The sequence below is a fragment of the Periophthalmus magnuspinnatus genome, chromosome 19 (genome assembly GCF_009829125.3).
Source record: "Periophthalmus magnuspinnatus isolate fPerMag1 chromosome 19, fPerMag1.2.pri, whole genome shotgun sequence".
Taxonomy (NCBI): domain Eukaryota; kingdom Metazoa; phylum Chordata; class Actinopteri; order Gobiiformes; family Gobiidae; genus Periophthalmus; species Periophthalmus magnuspinnatus.
This window is the reverse complement of record NC_047144.1, coordinates 20,950,669-20,974,851: the sequence shown is the minus strand read 5'-3', so window position 1 is coordinate 20,974,851 and position 24,183 is coordinate 20,950,669. Positions and strand designations below refer to the sequence as shown.

Below are 24,183 nucleotides of genomic sequence, written 5' to 3'. Positions count from 1 at the left end.
AGCGTTTCTCATGTAGAAGTGCAAATAAGGTGAGGCGTCTCGCTATTTTTAACGCTGGAACATGATATTAGGGATGTCGACGATCCTTTGTCAACTGCTAATTGGAAAGCTAACAGTGGTGACTGGTGTAATTTAGCATGCTGACTAATTGTCCGGAAAGGAAATGTGTAATGGCTGAGGAAGAGAAAGAAGAGAAGGTCAAATAAATAAAATGACTAGCTGCCACCTTCAAAGTCGATGTTGGTGTAGAGATGATGTGTTGATTGCAGGGTTTTTGACCTAACTGTAAAACTGTAAACCTACTTTTAAAGGTCTTATGTTACACAAAATGGACTCTTGTGAGCGTTAAGCCGTGTTAGAATGTTGTTACCTCATCAAAAGCATAACCAGAGTTGTGTTTTGCTTCATTCACACGTTTCTTTAACCCTTCAGTAAACTCAAAATGCTCTGTTCCACCTCGTGATGTCATGAAGCAGTAGTTTTCGAGTTTTCAAGTTACCTTTTACCTTTAGTTTAGTAGATATTTGAAATCCCAGAGCTGAAACTATCCAAATAATTGTGACTCGTGAAGGTATATGGAGTTCAAAAACACAATGAAGCACTTGCTGTTTTGTTTGCAAGAAGAACTCCGTCTAAATATGTTGGATCTGTGCCATATGAAACAAAATACAACTCCAGGTGTGTTTGTCATAAGGAAACAACATTACATTATAACATAGATCAGACAATAGTGCAGTATGGGCTGGTGTGGTGAGTTAAGGACGTTATTCTAAAATGTTACCTTTGACCGACCTGGAAGAGCGAGATCAGACCATTTAGGAAAGTCCCCTGGCATCTATGCATCACTGTTTATCGTGAGAACAGCTACATACAAAAGGGCTTTTAGAAAATGTTTAGCTAAATCGACTGGTTTGCGGTTGATGCTCTGAGAATGGGAGTTTTATCTCAGCGACCAAAATTAGTTACCCAAACGGCGAACAAACTTGGAGGTTTACAGTTGCATGAACACAACGCAAGGTTCAGCAAGACCTTAAGTAGTACAAAAACCCAATAAACGCATCGATACTCAAAAAATATGTCACATTTCAATCCACGGATGCACTATATGTATGAGTAGCAGCAATACGCATCACAATTCACAAAGGCTGCCATTTCTTTGTTAATAGAATTCCCACAAAAACCAAAAAAAGAAAGTCATAGTAGTTGCTAATCTTTGACACACCCAGTGAAGTTAATAAAAAGTATGACATATTTCAGGTCCCATTCACTTTTTACATGGGAATTGGAAGTTTTGGGAGTTTTGATTAGAAACCTTTATGACTATTTTTAGTTAGGGCTGTTGTATGCGTATTTATGTCAATCCCAGTCGTCCAGGTCTGATCCACTGCAAAAGATGAAGTTTAAACGTGACACTCCAGTTTACAGATTTAAACTTCGTCTTTTGCTCAATCCCAACTTGCACTCTGCCCGCTGAACCGACCAACCTCCTTCTCTGCTCTCTGCATTTACGCCCACACTCAACGGCATGCTGGGAGGATCTATATTTTTCACCTTCCTGGGAGTTTAATATGGTGTTTAATGAACCTTGTTAAATGGTGGGATATTTGATACATCAAAGGAGGGCAGCTCGTGTGTTGAAGACTGAGGAATGAAGGTAATAAAACAGTAAAAAAAAATTCAACTCAAATGCACTTTTGATCAGTGTTGGGAAATGATAGCATTATTTTTACCAGTAACAAGTAATCTTATGAGTCATTCCTCTGCTGTAGCGCCGTTATAGTTGCTCACAATGTAACAGGCTTGTTAATTTACAGTGAGTCGCAACAGCGGTGACAGATCTCTTGTTGTGTATTAGTGCACAGATAACCTACCAGGACACCAATTAGAAGAGCACGGTTCCAGCTGCAAATCGCCTGTCCATCTGTCTTTGGTTTGCAGATATATTAATAATTTGGAGTGCAATAATAATAATAACTTATTTGCAATTAAAAGTAGCTTAGAAATTTGAATGGTATTCAAATAATTTGGAGTTACTATCTATTCGTGCTACTGAAAATAGGTCTATTGTTTGTTGTTGTGTTTGTGTGAAACCAATGCTATAGAATATATAAATAAAATAGGCCTAGTTTCAATAGGTTTAATATTTTTAGGTTATATTGTAATACATTTTAGTACAAGTACATTAAATTTACTGTTGTAGTTTTGTTCCTGCCACTGGGGACTTGTACAGGACAACTGAGATCAGCTTCAGGGTTGGTGTTTCCACAGTCTCTACCATCATCCAAGATGTGGCAACAACCATTTACAAATCAGTTGTGGGGGAGTTTATGACTGTGCCCACAGCAGGAGACTGGACATCCTTAGCAGTGGAATGTCCCTCTGTGCTTGGGGGCTGTGGTTGAGGGGGAACATTCCCTGGGTCTGCTTGCTGTTGTTGGTGCCCAGTGCCGGGTAATAAATATCGGAGGGTATGGCCGAATGAGCGATCGAGGGTTCAGGCAGTGTATGAGGGCACATGTGATCTACCCCCTGGCCAACCTCCCCTGCCTGGAGCTGACCATAGGAGACCTCAGCCCCATGTCTTTGTGGCAGATTTTCCACTGCAGAGAAACATTGGCCCTATCCTGGACGTGCCCATGGCGGCATTACCTGAAAGGAGCATATCTTCAATCGTCACTTCTCCTGGGCTCAGTTGGTAGTGGAAGAAGCATTTGGCACGTAGACCTCACAGTGGAGTGTTTCACCAGGAAGTGGAAATGCTGTGTGTGAAACTGCTGAGAAGTGTGTGTAGGGAACTTGCCTCCTCCACAATTTTATGAGGGCTACAACAGCGGGACACACACCTGCACTGAGGACGGCTGGAGCACAAGGAGAGGTGCCATTTCCAGATGTGCGGTGGATGCGAGACAACAACGTGTCCCAAGAAGTCACGAGGGTGAGGGAGGTGTTCAAGGCTCAGTTCTGTGAAGAGGGAGCAGTGTCATGGCGGGCCTGCAGAGTGGTCACGTCCACCACAGGACGGACCCACAACGACTCTTTTAAGAGCCACGCACTAAACTATAAAGAGCTTTAGTGTCTGTGGTCGTAACATATGGTTCATTATATTTATTTACTTAGCCATTACCAGCCATTACCAGCTGGTAATGGCTGGTAATGGCTTTAGGTTAATCACAACATGTACATTCAAGATTGACCATAATTACCAAACTACACAGGGAATTTAATAAAACGTACCGAGATTAACGTCTGAACTCTTGGCTACGCTTCCTTTATGTTTTATTTATGGTCTTCAACTGGTAATTGAAGTAAGATTTTGGATATGTAAATATGGTATAGATTTTGTTCACAGTTACTGATATTATCCCTTACAAACTACACAGCCTAATAAAAAATAACGATGTATAAAGAACAGACGTTTTATAATAAAAACATTACGCCATATATTTTATTTTAAAGTATCAAAATTTATGACAATACATATTAACAAAATAATATAATTTCATGAACTATTTACAAACACAGATACGGAATAAAAAGGAGGAGAGGAAATAAGGGAAGACATGAAGGAGAGGAGAAAAGAGGGTCTGTTTCCTCCCCTGTAGAAAGTGCTGCCTCAATCTACTCAGTGGGCTCCAAAAGCTCCAAATTTAAAGCAAAAGGAGTGTTTTCTTATCGTAATTTGTGAATGTTAAATTTGACCTTGGGCAGGAGAGGAAGCAGAGACAACAAAAAGTGCTCATCCTCAGACTGAGCATGTGGAGGAGGAGAAAGTCGATCTCAAAGTGCCACCAGCAGCTCCCTCTCAACACTGGAGGGTTCAGACGACTCCAGGGACCTCTTCCTCACTCTCCTCCTCGGGGGGCCTGCAAAAGAGAAAGTGTTATGAGAATGAGAATGTCTCCTGCGGCCTGCATCTCCTCAACTCTCCTTGGCACGTTCCCGCTCGTCTCACGATGGGAAATGAAGGGGCCGAAGAATGATAGGACCCCAGAGAACTGCCGCTTTTTAGCTGACCCTGCTGCTGACTCGATCCTCTTTTCTTTCTCCTTTCTCGTCTCCTTCATAAACGTGTCCCTCAGGCTCTTCCACTGCTTCTTGCAAATGTCCACTGAATAAACTCATCAGCTACAAACTAATGGCGACTTAATTATGCTGGGCGCGCTGACTAGCCTAAAGGTTGGCAAATATATTACGACTCAAATGACTACGAAGTTGTGATAACTTACCAGACATACCTATCGCCTTATTGATCCTTCTCCAGGCAAGGTCCTTCTTATCTCAATCTCTGGATTCCGTTAATGTCACGTCTACAGCTCCACTCTGTCTCAGATGCACCTGAAGCCTTTCTGTGAGCTGAGCTGAAGTCCTCTCACTGTCTGCTCCCTGAGTCCAGAGGGAGAGGACCAGAAGTTCTCGTGTCACTATAGTGTCCACACAATCAGGTTTAGAGGTGTAGTCCTCACCTCTAAACCTGACTGTGTGGACACTAGAGCTCAAACTTCTGGGCAGTATTTAGAGTCTGTGAAGGCCATGTGGCTGCAGAAAGTAGAAATAAAATCTAGCTACTTGGAAATCTCACTCATTCTCATTCCCAGGCGGACATTTTGGCCGACCTTGTGGACACATCAAGCATAAATCAAGCTTAAGAACAGATATTTTTTCACTGGAGTAAACACAACCAAAATAAAAACATTTTTTGTTTTCATTTTTCAACTAACTGCTAAAAAGTTACATTCTGTAGATTTAGAGTAAATATTATTGACTTTTCATAATAAAGAACATTAACATGACTGAAAAAAAATCTATGTAACACCCTATAGGAGCTTTAAAGAGTTTGAGCGAGAAAAGCACTCACTTATAAATAGAAGAAGAGTTATTCTCATCAGGCGTATAACGAGCAGTCGACAGTGTTCTGGAGCAGTCTTCTCTGCAGCACACAGTCTGCTAATGGGCTAATGGACTCCACAGGTCAATAGTTCCACATGTGAAAGTGAGTGGAGATGTGACAGACGCTAACACATGGCTCCACACGAGAGGAAAAACTCTACTGTGATCACTGTTGTAGAGCGAGAGAGAGAATAATATTAGCAATAGGGCCATTTGCCATTTAAGTACGGTCCACAAAACATCGGTGTTCATCCAGTTTGAAACACTCTTTTAAAAAAGTGAGGAAAAAGCAAGAATAGATCTTTATGTGTCTGTTTACATAAATCCATTCTGTGTGGGAGGAGTGGTGAAATTGCTGCAGATTAGAGATAGTAAACAAAAGACTACTTTGTCTGTCTACCATCAGCTTTGTGTCTGTGCAAAACGTGTCATCAAACTTAAAATGTGTGCACCGCGCATCAAGCAAGTGCAGTGTTTCCTCTTCAAGTAAATTGTACAGATTTACTCACGTGACCATATTCCCAGACTTGCACATCCTTGATACGAGAAAGAAGCGAGTGACTGAAAAGGAAGCATCCAACTAGAGGCGTTTGAGGCAATTGTTTCACTTTTGCGTTTAATGGGAATGGGACATAATGCATCAGGTATGAATTACGCATCTTCAATAGTCCAACTGATCTGATAGTTGAACTCCTCCACTTGAGGCAGGGACTCTCCACCGCCTGGGGAAGCCTTAAATAAAATAACTTTTCATTGTAATGCACGTTTCCTTCAGTCACACAGGAGCCTTTGTTAACCTGCTATAGTCGCATATGCTGCATGTAGGTGTTACGACATGTCTTACTAAGCTTCTCGCCGTCTTGCTGCTTCTTGACATTTCAACTCGGTTCCCAGCAGAGGGCCTCAAACACCTAATTCAAAAAATGTCTGTGACACTTTTCCCATACTACACTGAATCCTTTTGAGTTGAAATGTGACCGCTGCAAATGAGTGTAAATGTATTGAACAGCAAAATGTCTCCCCCCTAATCTCTTCATTATCTATTCACAGCTTTATTTGATCTAATGTCATCTGCAACAAGACGATCACACGCACAACGAGTCTCACTGCCCTGAAAAATGCACTGCAGACATGAGGGATGAGGGAAATCAGCTGCGTTTGTGTGTGTATGTATAGATTGTACTCAGTGGCAGTGGTTTTCAACGTTTTTACCTCATTTAATGCACCTCTATATGATCACCACCATTAGCTGTACAAAACACATCAAGAAGGGACTGGATTTCTTGCCGAGTTCGCTGTAGCAGAGCCTCATCAACGGTTTCAATCCACGATTACCCCATAGATAGAAATCCAGAGGTGCGACGCTGTATCTGGTGAACGTGGAGGTCATGGAATTGATTCTTTCCTTCCAATCCGACGATCTGAAAACGTTTGATTGAGGAACATGCAGATCCCAATGTGGTCGGACACCATCTTGCTGGAAAACGAGGGTCGGTTGAAGGTTCTGCTGTTGCGGTGCCACGTTTTCACTCAAAAGGTCAAGGTAGACATTTCTTAGGGGTTCGTTGCTAACGGAGACTCGAAGACCAAAAAGCTATGTGATTAATAAAACAAATTTAATAAATATGTCTTATCAATTGTGTTTGTAGTTACGTTTTTAAATTGTCATGAGACTTTCTGGACACCCTGTATATCAGTTTCTCGGGCAGTATCGACACCGCCTCACCTGCCGTCTCCATGATCACAGAATTTATACAAGTTCTCCCCGACTTGTGGCTAGTCGTGATCGATCGAACTTTCCGGGTTGCGTGAAGTCATTCAATAAATTCTGCACTTTTGACAGCTTTAATTGCTTCAGTAACTAGTGTCTAAAATAGATTTGCACACAGCGGGTTGCCAGGAGTCACTGCCGAGACGGGGTGAATCCATAAACTCCGTGGTTGTTCCTGGCACATGAGGCATCCCTGAACACCGCGAGGACATCTGAGGTGAGGGTTTTGTGTATCGTCAGGAGGAGGTACACGAGGAGGTAGAGGAGGGATGATGTCTTCTGCAGAATGTCAGTAAATCTTGACGGTGACATTTTCTGTGGCTGTGCTTTTCCATAAATCCATCAGCCCCATGCTGTGCTTTGATAAACACACATTTACGGTAGGCTATGTGGAAACTGGAAACTAAAAATAGGACTTACAGTTGGAGGGTAGAAGTTGGTATTGTGGTGTATTTTTATTTATTTATTTTTACATTTACATTTATTTGGCTTGTATAGGCGTTAATTAGACAAGACATAAATAGCGTAAATAGAGTGCGTGACGGTTGAAACATGGACAAAATCATTATTTTAGGAGAGCGTCGATGTAGTAGTAAATATAGCCATGGTCTAAATCACGCCCTTGACATAGGCCAGTAGATTATTTGCAAATATCTCATAATCTGACCGACTGAGGAGGTTTAAATTTGTACCAAAGCTCTGATTCATGCAAAAAAACAGCTCATTTTCACCAAATCATGTTATAAAATTGTTCCCTCGTGTCTGTGTAATCCCTCAGTCGTCCAGGTATGATCCATATTAAAAGAAAATTCAAGAGCGAGTTAAACTGAAACTAACACATCTATTGTTTACACGTCCTCCCTTCAGATAAATATAAGGCAGTGTCCTCCAGTACCGTATTTTCTGGACTATACGCCGCTCTGGAGTATAAATTGCACCAGTGAAAAAATGCATAATAATGAGTAAAAAATATATATAAGTCGCACTGGAGTATAAGTCACATTTTTGGGGGAAATTTATTTGACAAAATCCGATACCAAGAACAGACATTTTATCTTTAAAAGCAAGTTAGAATAAGAATAACAATAAAATAGAGAAGAAGAGGCTGAATAGCAGTGCCGCACGTTAACGTAACACATACACAACGAACTGAATAAGTGTCTGGTTTGTTAATGTAAGATGTTAATAGTTAATCAGAGAACTAAAGCATAAAAACCAAGCTACGCTCTACTTAATCTCACTTCAGATCACTAAATTCATTGGATTCTTCATCCTCGGTGTTGCTTCTGAACAACTCCACCTGCCCCGGAAGTAGATGGCTGTCATACTGGTACACAAGCCTAAAGCCTAAGCCGTCTCAGTGTGACAATAACGAAGATGTGACATTCTATATTTTAATAATTTCACATATAAGTCACATCTAAGTATAAGTCGCACCCCATGGACAAACTATGAAAAAAAGAACCGAAGAAGCGGTTTGGATGAGCAGCGGAACGTCTTCACTCCTACAACGTTTTGCCCAGCTGACAGATTTAATTTCGTCTTTTGTTATGAAAAAAAGTGCGATTTATAGTCCAGAAAATACGGTAATCTGACCAGAACTAAACGATGAGCAGCGAACCGTCTTACCTCCTACAACTTTTACTCCAGTTGACAGATTTGAATTTTACTTTTACTATTGTTCCCTCGTCAAAAACTTACTTGGACTTGTATTTTTCTTCACAGACTTTTGTTTCATGAATCATTTATCTAGTTTTTAGAAGTAATCGCTTTTTCCTACCTAGAATGTTACACAACTTGACTTTACACTTATTTATCTACATGAAGACAAGCACGTGGCACAAAGAATAAGAATATATTTAGTTTTAAAAAATAAAAACACCGGTAAAGACTTGAATTCTTGATAGGGCCTATGTTAATGGCCTACTGTACCATCAGACTCTCCAGCATAAATGTGGATAATGATATGCAGCAACTATTGAACTATTGAATTCTTCAGACATATTTCTTCATTTAAATGTTGATTTCTACATTGACATTCAAATGTGGCCTTGTCGTCGCGCTATGCCTTTTACTCACAAGTTGCCAGTGGAAAACATCTCCTTACAAAAAAAGTTCTTCTTCTTCACAATACATCTCTGGAACATTTTTCAATCAATGACTCAGGACATTGTTTATCATTTTATTGTTCACATAAAACCACGAGAAGCTTCCATTTACAAGCTGTGGCATCTATCCCAGCTTGAATGCGCGCAGAAAATCTATTCTGTCAACAGCTTGAAGTTTCGGAGCGCTTTCAAGGACACTGTGTATTTATGAAACTCATCTTCACATTTTTCTTAAACTGTGAGCGGCGGTACATGTAAATATATGATGTACTTCATCCAGCAAGGCCATCGGCACAGAGTAAACGCAGTGACGTAAATGAAACCGCGTCCTGTGGCAAAGTGAGATTCATTCAGTCAGCGCTGTAATGGGATATCGTGTTTTTGTTTGGGATTTTGATAAGAGCGTGAGATCAGAGCCTGTATCTGATTTCAAACCATGAGCCAGAAACATGTTTAGTTTGAACTTTTAACTCTGCCCGCTTAGTCCTTTCTGCCACTGTGACATTACATCATGACACACAAACGATTGTCTGGGCGTCATGCTGTTGTTTCCTTAAAGTTCTCAAATATCTCTTTACTGTTGTCAATCTTAAACGCTCCATGGTCCGAATCAAGTGTCTGGGATCATTTCAGGCAGTCGTTTACCATGATTTGTAGTAGCAAAAGTTCGCCCTGTCACCCTGTCAGTAGCTTCTGTATTTATTTTTTGGACTATGCGACTTGTTTGTCTCCGTAGAGATGTTAGTATTTGGAAATGTCTATGTAATTCCCACTGATGAAACTACTGCACATCGGATCAGGTTTGAAGTTTGCAATATTATTTTGGATCATAGCCGCTGGAATGTAATTTTGTTAGGGGGGTGCTGAGATTTTAATTAAAGATCGACCGATATGGGTTTTTTCATGACCGAAGCCAATGTTGATTCTTTAGAAAACAGAGTTACAAATGGCCGATAAGCTGTACCGATATTTTTTTAGGCCGATTTTGATTATTTTCCCCAAATTATGCAGTTTAAATGTACTACAAACTTCCACCAAGCCCTTTTTCACCTCAAACCTATAAGAGAGCAGTGCACTCATGTTTTGTGCAGCTAGTTCTTCGTATTAAAGTGAAAATATCAACCTATGCTGGAGATTTAAAGCCAACACCCGATACACCAAAAAGTCTCTCGTTTTTTCCATGGAATGCAGATATTTTGCGTTTATACTGTTGTTCTTCGTCACAGACACACCCCTGGACCCGCGTGATAATGAGATACATGTCAAACAATTATACAAAGAAAATCTGAGCGCAAACAGAATATTTTACGCCGCGGTTTGAGGACAGCGTCACTGCTCTTACTCTTTCTGTGGACCATAGACATACACGCACACACACTGACACACACTGACACACGTGCACGACTCCAGCAGGCGTCAGGTGGGTCAGAGAAATAATGAAACTCGCCCTTTACAAGTGAAAACAATGTCCCCACTGTTTTGGTAATGGTCAGCAGGGCCTATGTCCAACTTAAATGTCATTGCAGCATATAGCGTTATGGCCTGTTGGTCTTAATCAATCTGACTGCACTGTCCTCGTGTATCACCGATGTCCACAGCTGTACCCTCCTGAACCTAATACATCCATGTCCATCTGCACGATCTGCTCTACAATATCACAACAGGCAGCGTCTTTACACACATCTATGTCCAGCACATAAACGACAGCAACGCACTGGAACTGTAATCAGTTTTCCTCACTGTGATGCTGTCTTGCTCAGATGAAGTCAAATCTATTGCTGTCCGACAGGGGACACGTGGTTTTGTCCTGCACTTGTCTTCCCTCACCGTCTAAGCATTTAGTCCTGATGCATTAGTTTTAACCAAAACAGGAGCTGTGCAAATCAAATCTGAGCTGTAACTCCTGCAAAGTCCAAACTTTTACGTAGCCATTCGTTTGATTCTTCCTGTTAATCCAGTTCAGGATTTAGGCATAACTATGGTGAAATTATGCAATGAGCCTAATCATTTTTAAGAGTCGTGGTTATTTACAGCATATAAAATACTGGAAAGGCACTGTGGCTTAGCTGGTCAAAGTGCCTGTCTAGTAAACAGGAGATCCTGGGTTCAAATCCCAGCAGTGCCTTTTTACATTATGTTCTCTGGTGGAAATATTTAAAAATGAAGCAAGCAAAAAAGTTAACCACAAAGGGATTTGAACCCTCAATGTTCTGATTCAAAGTCAGACACGTTATCCATTAGGCCACATGGTGTATGAATTTTTTATTTTAGAGTGCAGTCTGCTGTTGAAGGTGCTGTATGTCAACCGGTCCAAGGGCCTGTCTTGTCAACAGGAGCCTCTGGGTTCAAATCCCAGCAGTGTCTTTTTACATTTTGGTTTGAGGGGGGATTTCTTTGGAGTTTTGTTTTTTTTGCATATAGAATACTGGCATTTTTTTTTTCTTTTTGTGGGTTTGAATTGACATCGAGGCGCTGTGGCTTAGCTGGTCAAAGTGCCTGTCTTGTAAACAGGAGATCCTGGGTTCAAATCCCAGCAGTGCCTTTTTACATTCTGTTCTCTGGAAATATTCAAAAATGAAGCCAGCTCATTTAGCCCTAGAGGGATTCCAACCTTTTCAAACATGGTCAGTTACCACAAAGGGATTCGAACCTTCTGACGGACTCTGATTTGAAGTTCTTTAGACCAAATGGTGTTTTAGGCACGACTACTGTCTAATTATGCAATGAGCCTTATCATTTTTAAGAGTCGTGCTTGTTTACAGCATAAAAAATACTGGCTTTTTTGTTTTTGTTTTTGTGGGTTGTTAATTCAATTTCAAGGCGCTGTGGCTTAGCTGGTCAAAGTGCCTGTCTTGTTGTCCTGTCATTGTAAAAAATGTAACAAGCTCATTTCAGCATGAAGGGATTCCAACCATTTCAAGCATGGTCAGTTACCATGAAGGGATTCAAACCTTCTGATGGATTCTGATCTGGAGTTCTTTGGACCAAATGGTCTTTTAGGCACGACTACTGTCTTTTTTATTTTTTACTTTTATTATCAAAAATATCATTTCATAAAATCACAGTACAAAGTACATTGGGGCAAGTGGGGGGGAGGGGACAGGGGGATGGAAACACACATGGTGGAAAATGGGGAACATACAAGAAATAATAAATAAATGTGTACATGTACATCACAAGACACTGAGGCAAGTAGGGAGGGTGCGGGGTTGGATAGGACACATGGGGGGGGGGGGGGGGGGGGGGGCGGGGCGGGGCGGACTGGGACATAATTTGAGAAATAATATTAAATTGAATAAACAATCTGCACATTTTGGTTTCAGTCTTTCAGAATCCGAGGTGGGCTGGGGGATGGGGTGAGTGATCAAAAGTGAAAGTCCAAATGTCCTTGGGGGGTGACGGTGATGAGGGTGTTGCGGGGGAGCAGGGTCTTGTTAAAACGGTGGGGGATGGCTATGTGAAGGTGTTGGAGGTGGGTGGTAAGGCGGTTTGTGAACAGGGTCCAGTGGGGGGGGGTGCGCTGATCGTATAGGTGGAGGTTTCTGACAAAGAAGATAGTGTACCGGGCTATGGACATGATAAGTCTGACGAGGGGGAGGTTGGGTCTGGATGGGTGATCAGGTGGACGACTACTGTCTAATTATGCAATGAGCCGGAACATTTTTAAGAGTCGTGCTTGTTTACAGCATATAAAATACTGGTGTTTTTTTTTTTCTTTTTGTGGGTTTCAAATTGGATTTCAGGGCGCTGTGGCTTAGCTGGTCAAAGTGCCTGTCTCGTAAACAGGAGATCCTGGGTTCAAATCCCAGCAGTGCCTTTTTACATTCTGTTCTCTGGTGGAAATATAAAAAAATGTAACAAGCAAAACAATTAACCACAAAGGGATTCAAACCCTCAATCTTCTGATCCGAAGTCAGACGCCTTATCCATTAGGCCATATAGTCCATGAATTTTGTTTTTTTTAGAGTGCAGTCTGCTGTTGAAGGTGCTGTATGTCAACCGGTCAAAGTGCCTATCTTGTCAACAGGAGCCTCTGGGTTCAAATCCCAGCAGTGCCAATTTACGTTTTGGTTTGAGAGGGGATTTCAGGTTGGAGTTTTGTTTTTTTCTTTGCTTTTTGTGTTTTGGAAAAAGGCAATTGAAAGCGCTGTGGCTTAGCTGGTCAAAGTGCCTGTCTAGTAAACAGGAGATCTGGGGTTCTAATCCCAGCAGGGCCTTTTTTTCCCTTTTTTAGCGCATTCAGGTTTACTTTATCTACAGTTTACCCTTCAGGCACAGTAAAGTAAAATACAGCAAACATTATAAATACATTTAAATATAAAATTTAATCTTCTGATCCAAAGTCAGATGCCTTATCCATTAGGCCACATGGCCCATGAACCTTTTTTATTTTATTTATTTTTTGTCTTTTATTATCAAAAATAGCATTTTACAAAATAAAAGCACAGTGAACGTACAAGAACACATTGGGTTATGGATGGGGGGGGGGGGGTGTAGGCCCAGATGGATGCGATGTCGTGTGAGGGGAATGTCTGTGACCATTTGTGTTCTGCCGCGGGGCGTCTGAAGACTCCAGGGAGCAGCACCCTATAACAAGCTCGGGTGTTCATCTCAGTCAGCTTCTTCCACACGGTCCCTCCCACCCAAACATGGAAGTCGAAGCCGGCCCCAGCCCGAGGTCCAGCGCACCGCGGTCAGTTACCACGAAGAAATTCAAACCTTCTGATCTGATTCTGATCTGAAGTTCTTTAGACCAGATGGTCTTTTAGGCACAACTACTGTCTAATTATGCAATGAGTCTGATCATTTTTAAGAGTCGTGCTTGTTTACAGCATAAAAAAAAAATACTGGTGTTTTTTTGGGGGCTTTTTAATTAGGTTTCGAAGTGCTGTGGCTTAGCTGGTCAAAGTGCCTGCCTTGTAAACAGGCGATCCTGGGTTCAAATCCCAGCAGTGCCTTTTTACATTCTGTTCTCTGGTGGAAATATAAAAAAATGTAACAAGCAAAACAATTAACCACAAAGGGATTCAAACCCTCAATCTTCTGATCCGAAGTCAGACGCCTTATCCATTAGGCCATATAGTCCATGAATTTTGTTTTTTTTAGAGTGCAGTCTGCTGTTGAAGGTGCTGTATGTCAACCGGTCAAAGTGCCTATCTTGTCAACAGGAGCCTCTGGGTTCAAATCCCAGCAGTGCCAATTTACGTTTTGGTTTGAGAGGGGATTTCAGGTTGGAGTTTTGTTTTTTTCTTTGCTTTTTGTGTTTTGGAAAAAGGCAATTGAAAGCGCTGTGGCTTAGCTGGTCAAAGTGCCTGTCTAGTAAACAGGAGATCTGGGGTTCTAATCCCAGCAGGGCCTTTTTTTCCCTTTTTTAGCGCATTCAGGTTTACTTTATCTACAGTTTACCCTTCAGGCACAGTAAAGTAAAATACAGCAAACATTATAAATACATTTAAATATAAAATTTAATCTTCTGATCCAAAGTCAGATGCCTTATCCATTAGGCCACATGGCCCATGAACCTTTTTTATTTTATTTATTTTTTGTCTTTTATTATCAAAAATAGCATTTTACAAAATAAAAGCACAGTGAACGTACAAGAACACATTGGGTTATGGATGGGGGGGGGGGGGGGGTGTAGGCCCAGATGGATGCGATGTCGTGTGAGGGGAATGTCTGTGACCATTTGTGTTCTGCCGCGGGGCGTCTGAAGACTCCAGGGAGCAGCACCCTATAACAGGCTCGGGTGTTCATCTCAGTCAGCTTCTTCCACACGGTCCCTCCCACCCAAACATGGAAGTCGAAGCCGGCCCCAGCCCGAGGTCCAGCGCACCGCGGTCAGTTACCACGAAGAAATTCAAACCTTCTGATCTGATTCTGATCTGAAGTTCTTTAGACCAGATGGTCTTTTAGGCACAACTACTGTCTAATTATGCAATGAGTCTGATCATTTTTAAGAGTCGTGCTTGTTTACAGCATAAAAAAAAAATACTGGTGTTTTTTTGGGGGCTTTTTAATTAGGTTTCAAAGTGCTGTGGCTTAGCTGGTCAAAGTGCCTGCCTTGTAAACAGGCGATCCTGGGTTCAAATCCCAACAGTGCCTTTTTACATTCTGTTCTCTGGTGGAAATATTCAAAAATGAAGCAAGCAAAAAAAAATTAACCACAAAGGGTTTTGAACCCTCAATTTTCTGACCCAAAGTCAGACACCTTAACCATTAGGCCACAGGGTGTTCTTTTTTTTTTTTTAGAGTCCAGTTTGCTGCAGTTGAAGGTGCTGCATGTCAACCGGTCAAAATGCCTATCTTGTCAACAGGAGCCTCTGGGTTCAAATCCCACCAGTGCCTTTTTACATTTTGGTTTGAGAGGGGGATTTTTTTTTTTTTTTTTTTTTTTTTTTTTTTTTTTTTTGCTGTTTGTGTTTTGAAGGCGCTGTGGCTTAGCTGGTCAAAGTGCCTGTCTCGTAAACAGGAGATCCTGGGTTCAAATCCCAGCAGTGCCTTTTTACATTCTGTTCTCTGGAAATATTCAAAAATGAAGCCAGCTCATTTAACCATGAAGGGATTTGTGGATTTCACCTTGGCCTTTAACACCATCCTTCCCTATAAACTGGGGGAGAAATTGGAGTTTTTGGGGTTTCCACACTCCATCTGGGACTCATCACCGGGGGGGATGAATCAGCGTATAGGGACGAGGTGCAGCGACTGTTGGGGTGGTGTAAGGAGAATAACCTGCTCTTTAACACCAAAAAAACAAAGGAGCTGATCATAGACTACAGGAGGAAGAAAACTGACATTTCTCCACTCTCCATCAGTGGGGACTGGGTGGAGAGGGTCACTGATTTCAGGTTTCTGGGAGTCCAGATCGAGGAAGGTCTGGCCTGGAGGAAACACACCTCTGAGCTCCTGAAGAAGAAGTAAAGTAAAATACAGGACATGACAGAAATTTGGCGCGTGCTACACCAAAGGTCCAGGGCCTTCTCGAGAAGGCAGGTTGTTCAGGGCGTACTGAAACAGTCCAGGCTAGACATGTGCCCAGGAATCTGGACAGGGCCGAGTACACTGGACGGGTATCAGTGATCACTCACCGCTCTCGGTTAGCTTCTCCCTCACAGGAGGGAAGTGAAACGGAGGGCTGTGGGTTCTTAACAACTCTGTACTCCCCGAGGAAAAATACCAAAAGAAGCTGGCCAGGCTCCTGGATGCTCTTGAGCAAGAAAAGGAGGTACTGAACAACCTAATAGAATGGTGGGAGGAAGCAAAAATCAGAATCAAAAAGAATTTTTTGATTCTGATTCTGCAAGCACAAAAATGGCTCGAGAGCGTCGAGGAGAACACCCTGCGCCAACGCATCCAAACCATCTGTGCGGGCGCGGCTTCTCAGAAAGGCCCGGTTGATTCTGAACTTCTCCAGCTCAGGGCCCGTCTAGAGGCACTGGAGCTGGCGAAGAGCAGGGGGGCTACTCTAAGAGCCAGGGCGAGATACACAGTGGAGGTTTGGAGAGGGGAACAGCCTTCTTTTTCGGCCTCGAAAAACAAAAACAGGGAACAATGTATATACAGCAGCTCGCTAATTCTGCAGGTGTCATCTCAGCGGACCATTGTACTTTGCCATTCTACTCCGAGTTATTTCACGCGCAAGGTACCTCGTCACATGCCACTCACGCCGCCATCAACGCTGTTGAGGCCAGGGCGACCGTGACCTCTGCGACCGGCCCATAACCGTCGCGGAGGTCCGGGAAGCCATCAAAGGGCTAAACAATAACAAGAGTCCCGGTCAGGATGGTCTCACGAGTGAGTTTTACCGCATCGCGCCCATACTGCAGTCACTGTACACGCAGATGCAATCTGAGAACCGCATTTCTGCATCATTCTGCACTGGCACCGACTACAAGATACTCGCCAAAATTCTCGCAAACCGCCTTAAATTAGTCATCGCGTCCATCATCAGTCCGACCCAGTCATATAGTATTCCACACCGGGACATTGCTGACAACATCCTCACCAACAGTGTACGACAGCGACTGCTCAGTGTGCGGTGAATCCCCTGAGACTCTTATACATCTTTTTTGCGAATGTGGTGCCGCCCGCTGCTTCTGGGTCCGGGTCCAGGACCTCCTCGCCCAGAGGCTGGACTGGAGTCTCCCACCGCCGGCGGCCCTGGGAGGAGACGACCAGGAGCACTGGTCTCTCCTGTTTGGGGCTGCAAGGGGGCGCCCTGGGGCCGACCACCGCCCCGGCGCCGCGGCCAACCATCAGCTCATCGCCGGAGCCCACCACAGCCCAGCTGTCGCCGCTCCAGCTTTTTCAGCTGACCATCGCCCGGACCATCGTGCAGCAGGCCAGGTGCTCCCCCATCACACTCCGGGACACTCACCGAACCAGCGCACCCCAGATCACCACACCCCAACCTCTTCGCCCGGGACGTGGAGATCCTGGGAGCAGCTCTCCACTAGCTAGGCGTCTACTGCCTGGCCTCGGGCAGAGAGGTTAATTGGGCCAGTCGTTCTGCGGCGACGTCGCCCCGCCGCGCCTCAGCGTGGACATGTGGAGGGCGGACAACCAGTACAAGGTGCTGGGCGTCCTGATGGGGAAAGACGAGGTGGTCTGCGCCGTGAAGCAGTGGGAGAAATCCCTACTGAAGATCGGGCAGACCATCTCGCTCTGGAACCTCAGGGCGCTCACTGTAAAAGGGAAGGTGCTGGTCGTCAACACCCTCTGCATGTCCACACTGGTGCACGCGCTGACAGTGCTCCACCTGCTGGGCGACGTCGCAAACAGACTGAGGAATGTGGTGCCGCCCGCCGCATAGCCCGGTACAACATCTATCACGTCAGGAACATCCACCTCCATCGACAGTGCACTGCCCCCCTTTGGACTCTTTTCACCACTCACCTCACCACCCACCTCAGACACCTCCACATGGCCGTCCCCCACCACTTCAACAGGACTTTGCTTCCCCACAACACCCTCATCACCACTAACCCCCAAGGACACCTCGATCTCCATTTTTGACCCCCCTCAGAACAATGGACAGAGACTCTAATCTAGGTTCAGAAATTGCGTGCTCATTCTCTCTTTAATTTCATTCATTATGTCCTCGCCTGCCCCATTCCTTCATGTCTCCTACCCTATCCCATATCCCCGCCCCCCCGCACGCCCTAATGTTACCTGTGTTGTGATGTGCATATACATATATATATTTATTATTTCTTGTATGTTCTCCCCATTTCCTTCATGTGTTTCTTGTACATTTACTGTGCTTTTACTTTGTAAAACGATATTTTTGAAAATAAAAGACAAAAAAAAAGGTCATTTCGGGGCGGCTATTGTTTAATTATGCAATGACAAAGATCATTTGTAAGATGTTTGTAAGATTTGTGAGATGTTTTTTTTTCCTTTTTTTTCTTTTCTTATTTTTTTGTGTGTTTTCATGTGTTTAAACCAATCATCGAAGGCGCTGTGGCTTAGCTGGTCAAAGTGCCTGTCTTGTAAACAGGAGATCCTGGGTTCAAATCCCAGCAGTGCCTTTTTACATTCTGTTCTCTGGTGGAAATATTAAGAAATGAGGCCAGCTCATTCAACCACGAAGGGATTCGAACCCTCAATCTTCTGATCCGAAGTCAGACGCCTTATCCATTAGGCCACATGGTCCATGCATTTTGTCTTTTTAGAGTGCAGTTGAAGGTGCTGTATGTCAACCGGCCAAAGTGCCTATCTTGTCAACAGGAGCCTTTTTTTTGCTGTTTGTGTTATAAAAAAAGACAGTCGAAGGCACTGTGGCTTAGCTGGTCAAAGTGCCTGTCTTGTAAACAGGAGATCCTGGGTTCAAATCCCAGCAGTGCCTTTGTACATTCTGTTCTCTGGTGGAAATATTCAAAAATGAAGCAAGTTCATTTAATCACAAAGGGATTCGAACTTTCTGACGTATTCTCATCTGAAGACAGACGCCCTGAGCTAAATGGTGTTTAAGGCACATCTTTTGTCCAATTATGTAATGAGCCTCAGATGCGTTATCCATTGGGCTAAATGGTCATTTCGGGGCGGCTATTGTCTTTTTTTTAATTTTTTTTTTTACTTTTTCCAGTGGGGGGCGGTGCGCTGATCGTATAGGTGGAGGTTTCTGACAAAGAAGATGGTGTACCGGGCTATGGACATGATAAGTCTGACGAGGGGGAGGTTGGGTCTGGATGGGTGATCAGGTGGATGGTCGGGCGGGCGGTGATGGTGGCGATGTTCTGGAGGACGTGGGTCTGGAGTGCGGTGACCTGGGGTGCGGTGATCTGGGGTGCGGTGATCCGGGGTACGGTGATCCGGGGTGCGGTGGGCCGCGGTGCGGTGGTCCGATGGGTGATCCGGGGTGCGGTGGTCCGGGGTGTGGTGGTCCGATGGGTGGTCTGGCTATCCGGCGGCTATTGTCTAATTATGCAATGACAAAGATCATTTGTAAGAGTCATGGTTGAGATGTTTTTTTGTTTTGTTTAAAATGATGGTTGAAGGCGCTGTGGCTTAGCTGGTCAAAGTGCCTGTCTAGTAAACAGCTCATAAAAATGAAGCCAGCTCATTTAACCACGAAGGGATTCGAACCCTCAATCTTCTGATTCGAAGTCAGACGCCTTATCCATTAGGCCACATGGTCAATGGATTTTGTTTTTTTTTAGAGTGCAGTCTCCTGCAAATGAAGGTGCTGTATGTCAACCGGTCAAAGTGCCTATCTTGTCAATAGGAGCCTCTGGGTTCAAATCCCAGCAGTGTCTTTTTACATTTTGGTTTGAGAGGGGATTTCAAGTTGGAGCTTTTTTTTTTTTTTTTTGCTGTTTGTGTTTTAGAAAAAGACAGTCGAAGGCGCTGTGGCTTAGCTGGTCAAAGTGCCTGTCTAGTAAACAGGAGATCCTGGGTTCAAATCCCAGCAGTGCCTTTGTACATTCTGTTTTCTGGTGGAAATATTCAAAAATCAAGTATACTCAGTTACCACAAAGAGATTCAAACTTTCCGACATCGCATCTGTCTGGGCCTACACATTCGAATGGTTTATACCACACATAGTCGGTAACTTCAAATTCAAACACATGAAGGAAATGGGGAGGACATACAAGAAATGTTTTTTTTTTTTTTGTCTTTTATTATCAAAAATAGCATTTTTACAAAGTAAAAGCACAGTACACGTACAAGAACACATTAGGTTATGTGGGGGGGGGGACGTGGGGAAGGGAAAAACACATGAGGGAAGTGGGGAAAACATGAGAGAAATAATAAATAAATGTGTGCATACATTGCAAGACAGGTAACATTAGGGCATTTGGGGGGGGGGTAAGGTAGGAGACATGAGGGGCTGGGGCAGACGAGGACATTAGTGAGCAAATGTTAAACATTATAAATCCCATTAAACATCTAGATCCATGATTGTGTTGTTGTCCATTGTCCTGGGGGGGGGATCAAAAATGGAGGTCGAGCTGTCCTTGGGGGTTGGTGGTGATGAGGGTGTTGTGGGGGAGCAAAGTTCTGTTGAAGCGGTGGGGGACGGCCATGTGGAGGTGTCTGAGGTGGGTGGTGAGGTGGGTGGTGAAAAGAGTCCAAAGGGGGGCGGTGCGCTGTCGGTGAAGGTGGATATTCCGAACATGATAAATGGTGTACCGGGCTATTGACATTAACAGTCTGAACAGCTGACGGTCGGCAGCGGCGACGGGGCGATGGTCAGCCCCGGGGCGCCCCCTTCCGGCCCCGAACAGGAGAGACCAGCGCACCTGGTCATTCCCTCTAAGGGCCGCCGGCCGTGGGAGACTCCAGTTCAGCCTCCGGGCGAGGAGATCCTGGACCCGGACCCAGAAGCGGCGGGCGGCACCACATTCGAGAAATAGGTGTTCTAAAGTCTCGGGGGATTCTCCGCACACCGGGCAGTCTCTGACGAACTCCGTGGGACTAATGGCGTGTAACTGTATGCATGTGTGGTCAGTTACCACGAAGGGATTCAACCCTTCTGACGGACACTTTAGACCAAATGGTCTTTTAGTCACGACTACTGTCTAATTATGCAATGAGTCTGGTCATTTTTAAGAGTCATGCTTGTTTCTATCTATCTAAGGCTCCAGCAAAGGGGAGGGGGGCATCCCGTCCCCACGCGTTGAGCCGATCAGGTGAACCAGTTTTTTCCAACGCTGGCGGTCTAGGGCCAGCTGCTCTGCGTCCTCTATGGTGACTCCAAGTTGTTGGAGGTCGCCCACAATGATGTCAAGCCATCGGGTGCAGGGCTTGCCTCGTAGTCGTTTCCAGCCTGCCGCCTTTGGGTCAAACTGGAGGATGGCTCTCGTGGGATGGTCAGCAGGAAGGTGGAGAACATGGCCAAACCAGCGGGTGCGGCGTTGCGCAGCCAGGCAGGATGCTCTGGGCTGGAGCGTGCGAGCTCTGAGCCCCTGGTTGGAAACTTACTGGGGCCACCTGATATTTTCGATGGTGCGGAGAGCTCTGCTATCAAAGCCGTCTACTTTGGCAGCCAGAGTCTTGTTCAGGGGCCATGTCTCCGAACCATACAGCAGGATGGAAAGTACGGCGGAATTATATATCCGGAGCTTTGTCGTGTGTGAGATGGTGGAGTGTCGCCAGAGTGGCTTCCAGAGGGACTGCAGGGCTGATGCTGCCAGGGCTCTTCTGCGGTTAATCTCTGGATTTAGGTCCCCGTTGTCCGTCACTATGGACCCCAGGCACACAAAGCGCTTCACAGGCTCTACAATGTCATTGCCAAGCTGCAGGGGGGGGTGGATCTGGCCCATCACCGACATGTATAAATTTGGTCTTAGCCCAGCTCATTTGGAGGCCAAGCTTCCCTGCCTCTTCACTGTATATGCCCAGAGTGTCTCTCAGCTGGCTGTAGGATGTGCTGAGCAGAATGGTGTCGTCGGTGTACTCCAGGTCGGTCAGATGGTAGTCGCCAAAGGACACTCCGGGGACCCGCTCACAGACCTTGAGCATCAGGTGGTCAATGATGCAGTTGAAGAGGTCGGGAGCAGCCACTCAGCCCTGACGGACGCCACTGGAGATGGAAAACCAGTCAGAGTCTCTGCCGTTAATGCAGACACAGCTCTGTGCATTGCTATAAAGCAACTTGAGTAGGGCGACGATCTTGGGTGGTGCTCCAAGGGCCTGTAGGATACTCCACAGTGAAGCATGGCAGACGGTGTCGAAGGCAGCCTTCAGATCTATGAACCCGATGTAGAGGTGTCGGTCTTTACGAAATTCATAGGTCTTCTCTATCAGCAAACGAACGGCGGAGATGTGGTCGGTTGTGGAGCGATTAGGCATGAAGCCAGCCTGCTTTGGACGGCGACTGCTTCTGATGGCTGGGAGAGCACGGGTGAGCAAGATCCTGGTAAAGAGCTTACCGGGGATGGACAGAAGGGTAATGCCTCTGTGGTTGCAGCAGTCTAGCCTGTCACCCTTGCGCTTCCAGAAGGGTAGGATAACCCCTCTGGTCCAGTCACTGGGAAGTCTCTCTGTCTCCCACACCTGACTGAATATGTGGGTGAGCCACTCGACAACACCATCACCACCAGATTTTAGCATCTCAGCAGTTATGGAGCAGATGCCGGGGGCCTTCCTGTTGTTGATTTTATTCAGAGCAGCTCTGACTTCTTCTGGGGTGAGAGGGTCTGTGCTGCAAGCGTTGCTGGTGGATACGGCATTTGCAGTGGCTGGGATGATGGAATCAGCCGGAATGGAGCTATGCTGCAGGAGAAGGGTGAAGTGCTCTTTCCAGCATTCGAGGCAGGTTGCTTCAGTTGTTAAGAGGTGGCCATCCGAGTCTTTCACCAGGGCTGTCTTGATGCGTGGACCATTACGGGCTTGGCGCAGCAGACTAAAGACCCGGCACATGTTGTTGTTGTTGGCCGCAGACTCTAGGTGTTCAGCTTCTGCCTTCCAAAACCTCTCACGGTCCTCGGCTATAGCCACATTGCGCAGGTAGTTCAGCCGCCGATATTCCGGGAGGTCGCCCCGGAGTCGGGCCTCGCGCCGGCGGTCGATGATGTTAAGAGTCTTCTCCGATATCCAGGGCTTTTTCAGGGCATTGTGAGCTGACTGAATGAGGCTCTCCTTAAAGGTTGTCCAGTCGGCCAGGGCATCGAAGGTACGGCGGACAGAGCATGCTTGTTTACAGCATATAAAATACTGGTGTTTTTTGGGGGGCTTTTTAATTAGGTGTCAAGGCGCTGTGGCTTAGCTGGTCAAAGTGCCTGTCTTGTAAACAGGAGATCCTGGGTTCAAATCCCAGCAGTGCCTTTTTACATTCTGTTCTCTGGAAATATTCAAAAATGAAGCCAGCTCATTTAGCCCTAGAGGGATTCCAACCTTTTCAAACATGGTCAGTTACCACAAAGGGATTCGAACCTTCTGACGGACTCTGATTTGAAGTTCTTTAGACCAAATGGTGTTTTAGGCACGACTACTGTCTAATTATGCAATGAGCCTTATCATTTTTAAGAGTCGTGCTTGTTTACAGCATAAAAAATACTGGCTTTTTTGTTTTTGTTTTTGTGGGTTGTTAATTCAATTTCAAGGCGCTGTGGCTTAGCTGGTCAAAGTGCCTGTCTTGTAAACAGGAGATCCTGGGTTCAAATCCCAGCAGTGCCTTTTTACATTCTGTTCTCTGGTGGAAATATTAAAAAATGTAACAAGCTCATTTCAGCATGAAGGGATTCCAACCATTTCAAGCATGGTCAGTTACCATGAAGGGATTCAAACCTTCTGATGGATTCTGATCTGGAGTTCTTTGGACCAAATGGTCTTTTAGGCACGACTACTGTCTTTTTTATTTTTTACTTTTATTATCAAAAATATCATTTCATAAAATCACAGTACAAAGTACATTGGGGCAAGTGGGGGGGAGGGGACAGGGGGATGGAAACACATGGTGGAAAATGGGGAACATACAAGAAATAATAAATAAATGTGTACATGTACATCACAAGACACTGAGGCAAGTAGGGAGGGTGCGGGGTTGGATAGGACACATGGGGGGGGCGGGGCGGGGCGGGGCGGACTGGGACATAATTTGAGAAATAATATTAAATTGAATAAACAATCTGCACATTTTGGTTTCAGTCTTTCAGAATCCGAGGTGGGGTGGGGGATGGGGTGAGTGATCAAAAGTGAAAGTCCAAATGTCCTTGGGGGGTGACGGTGATGAGGGTGTTGCGGGGGAGCAGGGTCTTGTTAAAACGGTGGGGGATGGCTATGTGAAGGTGTTGGAGGTGGGTGGTAAGGCGGTTTGTGAACAGGGTCCAGTGGGGGGCGGTGCGCTGATCGTATAGGTGGAGGTTTCTGACAAAGAAGATAGTGTACCGGGCTATGGACATGATAAGTCTGACGAGGGGGAGGTTGGGTCTGGATGGGTGATCAGGTGGACGACTACTGTCTAATTATGCAATG

At 44.9% G+C, this 24,183-nt stretch overlaps 13 non-coding genes across 13 annotated transcripts; 9 read left to right on the top strand and 4 right to left on the bottom strand.

The window, feature by feature from the left end:
• Positions 1-10,817: 10,817 nt before the first annotated feature.
• Positions 10,818-10,891, top strand: trnat-agu (transfer RNA threonine (anticodon AGU)). Its single transcript has one exon. It is a non-coding gene; the product is annotated as a tRNA-Thr (tRNA).
• A 343-nt stretch (positions 10,892-11,234) lies between these two features.
• Positions 11,235-11,308, top strand: trnat-ugu (transfer RNA threonine (anticodon UGU)). Its single transcript has one exon. It is a non-coding gene; the product is annotated as a tRNA-Thr (tRNA).
• A 1,201-nt stretch (positions 11,309-12,509) lies between these two features.
• Positions 12,510-12,583, top strand: trnat-cgu (transfer RNA threonine (anticodon CGU)). The gene has a single exon. It is a non-coding gene; the product is annotated as a tRNA-Thr (tRNA).
• A 54-nt stretch (positions 12,584-12,637) lies between these two features.
• On the bottom strand, positions 12,638-12,710 carry trnar-ucg (transfer RNA arginine (anticodon UCG)). The gene has a single exon. It is a non-coding gene; the product is annotated as a tRNA-Arg (tRNA).
• A 1,068-nt stretch (positions 12,711-13,778) lies between these two features.
• trnar-ucg (transfer RNA arginine (anticodon UCG)) lies at positions 13,779-13,851 on the bottom strand. The gene has a single exon. It is a non-coding gene; the product is annotated as a tRNA-Arg (tRNA).
• A 1,341-nt stretch (positions 13,852-15,192) lies between these two features.
• trnat-cgu (transfer RNA threonine (anticodon CGU)) lies at positions 15,193-15,266 on the top strand. The gene has a single exon. It is a non-coding gene; the product is annotated as a tRNA-Thr (tRNA).
• A 2,953-nt stretch (positions 15,267-18,219) lies between these two features.
• trnat-ugu (transfer RNA threonine (anticodon UGU)) lies at positions 18,220-18,293 on the top strand. The gene has a single exon. It is a non-coding gene; the product is annotated as a tRNA-Thr (tRNA).
• A 51-nt stretch (positions 18,294-18,344) lies between these two features.
• Positions 18,345-18,417, bottom strand: trnar-ucg (transfer RNA arginine (anticodon UCG)). Its single transcript has one exon. It is a non-coding gene; the product is annotated as a tRNA-Arg (tRNA).
• Positions 18,418-18,536: 119 nt separating this feature from the next.
• On the top strand, positions 18,537-18,610 carry trnat-ugu (transfer RNA threonine (anticodon UGU)). The gene has a single exon. It is a non-coding gene; the product is annotated as a tRNA-Thr (tRNA).
• Positions 18,611-19,329: 719 nt separating this feature from the next.
• On the bottom strand, positions 19,330-19,402 carry trnar-ucg (transfer RNA arginine (anticodon UCG)). Its single transcript has one exon. It is a non-coding gene; the product is annotated as a tRNA-Arg (tRNA).
• A 205-nt stretch (positions 19,403-19,607) lies between these two features.
• trnat-agu (transfer RNA threonine (anticodon AGU)) lies at positions 19,608-19,681 on the top strand. The gene has a single exon. It is a non-coding gene; the product is annotated as a tRNA-Thr (tRNA).
• Positions 19,682-22,960: 3,279 nt separating this feature from the next.
• On the top strand, positions 22,961-23,034 carry trnat-ugu (transfer RNA threonine (anticodon UGU)). The gene has a single exon. It is a non-coding gene; the product is annotated as a tRNA-Thr (tRNA).
• Positions 23,035-23,311: 277 nt separating this feature from the next.
• trnat-ugu (transfer RNA threonine (anticodon UGU)) lies at positions 23,312-23,385 on the top strand. The gene has a single exon. It is a non-coding gene; the product is annotated as a tRNA-Thr (tRNA).
• The last annotated feature ends 798 nt before the right edge of the window (positions 23,386-24,183 follow it).